This window comes from Crocuta crocuta, unplaced genomic scaffold (assembly GCF_008692635.1).
Source record: "Crocuta crocuta isolate KB4526 unplaced genomic scaffold, BGI_CrCroc_1.0 scaffold127, whole genome shotgun sequence".
Lineage (NCBI taxonomy): Eukaryota > Metazoa > Chordata > Mammalia > Carnivora > Hyaenidae > Crocuta > Crocuta crocuta.
This window is the reverse complement of record NW_027532008.1, coordinates 12,050,345-12,055,007: the sequence shown is the minus strand read 5'-3', so window position 1 is coordinate 12,055,007 and position 4,663 is coordinate 12,050,345. Positions and strand designations below refer to the sequence as shown.

The 4,663-nt window shown below is 52.1% G+C and overlaps 1 protein-coding gene across 2 annotated transcripts in view; it reads left to right on the top strand.

The window, feature by feature from the left end:
- TMEM51 (transmembrane protein 51) overlaps positions 1 to 4,663 on the top strand; it is a 55,695-nt gene that overhangs the window by 619 nt on the left and 50,413 nt on the right. The gene's annotated exons all lie outside the window — the stretch shown is intronic.

Genomic DNA, 4,663 nt, shown 5'->3' with positions numbered 1-4,663 from the left:
AGCGGGCGGGGGGGGGGCCTGGGTGGGCGGGGCCGGGGGCAGCCCGGAGGAGCCGCAGGAGAGGGGTCACCCTGCGGGGCCAGCTTTTGGTTTTCGCTCTGCGTGGTTTGTTTCCAGCATAGCTTCTCCAGTCGAAAGGTCGGCTCTGGGACCTGTGAACAGCTTTCACGCTTCGGAGACTTGTCACACAAGGATCTTGAGCTCAGTTTATAGGAAGACATAGAATTGGGAAGGATCCCCTTTCCCTCCAAAGACTTCCCTCTTGCCAGAGTTACTGCCCAGCCTGAGAGGAAAGGCAGAGGAGAGAGGAAGGGGGGGAGGCTGGCGGCACATCTGTTCCGCCGGAGGGTCTGTCCGGGGGTTGGATGATTAGGACCTCCTCGGGATTGAGTAAGGCCAGGCCTGTCCCAGGGATGCAGGGCCCAGGGGCCTTCAGAGCTCCCCCCTAGTGACTAGTAAATGACATGGCGTGCTGAGAGGTGGTGGTACAGTCACGCCCCTTACACTGGCAGGCTGTGTGTGACCTGCCTCACTGAGCCTCGGTTTCTTCATCTGTACTATGGGAATGATGACCTCCTAGGCGGGACCTTCATGCCTAGCACATAGCAAGTATTCTGTAGGAAATTATGTCACTGGGGCTTAGGGGAGAACAAGAGAAAGAAAATAACTCAGGCGGAGGTGGTGTGCCAGGAGGTCCTGCTAAGAAAAGAATGTTGGAATATTAAACAGTGTATCGGTGTCCCCCAGGGAGAGGGAGGAAGGGTGTCTGTGTAGATGGAACAGCACAAGCAAAGGCCCAGAGGTGTGAAGGTCATGGGGCTGCTCTGGGCCCAGAGCGCTGTGCTCAGGCAGAGGCTTGTGGGTTTGTGGGAAGGTGGAGAAAGTAAAGGAATGGAGGGTCTGGAATGAGCTAGACTGGTTACGCAGGGGGCTGGGGCATTACAGGTGGGACTTTAGCACGTGAATGTCTTGGAGTCATTCAGCAGATGTTGACAGAGCGCCTTCTGTGGCCCAGGCACTGTTCTAGGCGCTCAGTTCGGATCACTGAACAAGAAAGACCCAAGGGAGCCATTTGATCCTGTTGGTATGTGAGGAAGATAACTGGCTGTGTGAAGTCACATGAGNCAGGCTGGAGGCAGTGGCAATGAATCGGGGCTGGAGTGGAGACCCCCAGCGGAGGCAGAGATTAACATGTGGTCTTGACACGTGACCCCTGGTCAAGGGTGAGGTTCATGGATTTGGTGTAAGGTCCGAACTGCCAGCCTGTCTACCACCAGAGAGAGCGGCTGAGCGCCAGGACCTTGGCAGGGCCCAAGCCCCTCCAGCTGTGGCTTTCCTGCTTGCTGGCCCCAGGGGGCACAAGGCCCAGGAGCTTCTGTGTGAGGAGTAGCAAAGTTGGAGGCAGAACCAGCAGCCTGTCTCCTGGGCAACCGGGCAACGTGCCTCTTTCAGGGCCCCTGTTTTATCGGGTCAGGGTTCTGGTAAATGTTCCCTCCCTCCCTGGGTCTGGCAGTAATACTTTGCAGAGCCCCAGGGCTGGATGAGGCTGAAGCACGAAGGGCTTTGGCTCTGGGCCTCTCTTCTCCCGGTTCCTAATTAAGGTAGAAATCGAGGCACTGAGCAGAGTTTTCTAAGAGCTAGGAAAGTTCCAGAAGCTCAGATGCCTTCTGATTGGGGATATGGTGAAGGATCTGCTTCTGGCTCCTGGCTTTTGCTTTCACTTTGGTCGTGAAGCTTGGATGGGTCATTCTCGTAGTTGACCTCTGTTAAGAGAGTCCTCCGTGTAGGATGGATGTCATCCTCTGCTTGGAGAGGAACTATGCTCTGCCTTTCACCAGCCACAGGAGGACCCTAGAATGCCCTGGGTGCAGGGGATCATGCTCATTTGATGAATAAAACTCAGAGTGGGGAGGGATGCCTGGGTGGCTCGGTCGGTTAAGCGTCCGACTCTTGATTTCGGCTCAGGTCATGATCTCACAGTTCAGTTCGTGAGTTCGAGCCCCGCATTGGGCTCCACGCTGCTTGGGGTTCTCCCCCCCTCCATTTCTCTCTCCCATGTGTGCCCTTTCTCTCTCAATATAAATAATAAGACGAAGAAACTCAGAGAGGAGAAGGGCACACAGCAAGTCAGCAGCAGAACTGGGACAGAAACCCACCTGACCGCTCTAGGGTCTTCTCTGTTCTCCCAGGAGGTCTGGCCACATTCAAGCCAGAGACTCGTTTTAGACCTCAGTTTACTACAGGTTTGGTGGTTTTTCTCAGGATCTCCGTCTTGGCCCAACGCTTCATAGAGTCTCACTCCTCCCCTCTGGACAGGTGGCCCGCTTGGCCTGATATCATTTTTTGTTTGCCTTCTCTTGGATCGAGCCCCTGGCGCACTGGCTGCCTCTCCAGGGAGCTCTGGCTCCCCAAAGTAACAGGTTGCTTGTTTGGTTTTCCCTGTTACAGCCCGGACTGCCCCAGACCCTGGCCATAGGCAGCCCTCCCAGCCTGGGCTCAGCTCTCCACTAGCTGTGGCCTCGGACTGATTCTTGACTCTGCCCTCTGCTCAGCCCCAGCCCTTATCTCCGGAGGCCGATGGGTCCTGCCTTCCATCCAGTGTTGTTTACTTGGGCTGAGCTGCCAACAGCCTCCTTCTTCTCTCTTGCCCTAGATTTATCAGCCTTAGCAGCCCTTAAACCTGAGTGCTTGGCTCTTAGATATTGGAGCCAGAGGGGACCTCAGCCATCAGAAAGTCTAATCTGTTTCTTTTACAAATGGGGACACTGAGGCCCAGGGAAGGGAGGGCGCTTGCTTGAATTCAGAGCTAGGACTATGACCCAAGTTTCCTGATTTTGGCTTGAATGCTTTCCAGGATGGTTCTTGAAAAGGGAGAAAAAAAAAAAAAGGCAAGACAATAAAATCAGAGGAGCCCTTCTTCAGAAGCTGCTTTCTCTCGAGAATGTTCCACCCTGGTGGGTGTTTTGGAGGCTGCCGCAGTGACATGTCCAGGAGGAGTAAATGCTGAGGGTCCTGGAAGACAGGGGGGTGGGGGTGGGGCATGTACCTTGACATTTTCAGGTCCTATCTGTTCAAACCGGTAGTAATGCCAGGGGGTAAGCTAGCGATTAAGCCTTTTGCTGCTCCTCTGACCATTCTCTGTAAGGTACCACATTAAGGTTGTTTTCTCCCCCGGATTGCAGAGGAAGTACATGTCCGTGGTAGAAAACATGGACGGAAAACATCACCGTATGCTGGCCACGACTATTGGTATTTCAGTGTTGATGCAGATTTTTTGTTTGCTTGCCTGCTTGCTCTGTGTTTAATGTCCTGGCTTTTCAGTTCATCTGCATGACAGGTATTTCCCTGTGTGAGAGTTTTCCCACGCCGGTTCTAACCTACCAGTCCACCACGCTTCTACCATCTGGTGGCTGGAAGGGACCCAGAGGCCAGCTTTGGTGGCTCTGTCACAACACTCCAGCAACCGAAATCTTGTAATGCTATGCAAACTGTTAGCCACCGTGGGATTTCAGGGGGCCATTTCTCTGCGCCGCCATGGCATTTGGGAAAGAACTCTGTTTACAAAATCCAAAGTAGAAATCTCTTCTTAGGGAGCCTCGTAGAAATGGAGGAGGTTAGCCATCCGGCGGGGTGGGTGTGATGCAAAGGTTACCCCGCTGTTACCACCCCTTGCCCCGAATCTCCCCAGGATTGGGCCATGGGGTGGAAAGCGTGGGTCCCCAGGAAAATCAGGACTGTACTTGGTTTGCTTGCCTCCCAGCCCTGCCCCTTGGACGGCAAGTATTTCAATGGCAAACATGAGCAGAGAATTTGGTACCCGCCCAGGTGACTGAGGTTGGTCACTTCAACCTTTGGGACAGGCTCACCTGGCATCTCCCAGACTCTCAACAGGATCACAGCTTTGTTAATGCCCTATAAACTGTCAATACTAGAAGCATCCCGGGGGACCCCTTAGCCTTATAGACTGTGGGCAGCAACTAAGTGGGGTTTAAAATCAGTTTCGTAGTTTCCCCCTGGCTTCCTAAAAGTGAAATAGAAGAAAGCAGACTAGAGAGGAAAGCACAGCTTCTGTCGTGAGAAGTCTTCTTTAGCAAGACTTTCGTGTCAGGTATATGTATACGGACATGTGCTGAGTCACCGGATAAATATATTTCCAACTGCACGGTAAGAACCTTGGGCAGAGCCGCTGCAGTCCATTGGGTTTCTTTTTTGATTGAGGTGCAGTTAACATACAATATTGTATGAGTTTCAGGTGTACAACATAGGACTTTGACATTTGTGTATGTTGTAAAAGGGTCAACACAGCCTAGTTACCATCTGTCACCCGACAAAGTTAGTACAATGTTTTTTTTTTTTTTATTTTTTAATGTTTTATTTATTTCTAAGAGAGAGTGAGACAGTGTGAACAGGGGAGGGTCAGAGAGAGAGGGAGGTACAGAATCTGAAACAGGCTCCAGGCTCTGAGCTGTCAGCACAGAGCCCAAGGGGCTCGAACCCATGAACCATGAGATCATAACCTGAGCCGATGTCTGACGTGCCCCGGTACAATGTTGTTGACTATATTCCGCATGCTGTACATTACATCCCCGGTGACCTATTTATTTTGTAACCTTATTTATTTTGAAATGGAATTTTGTACTTCTTAATCCCCTTCATCTGTTTT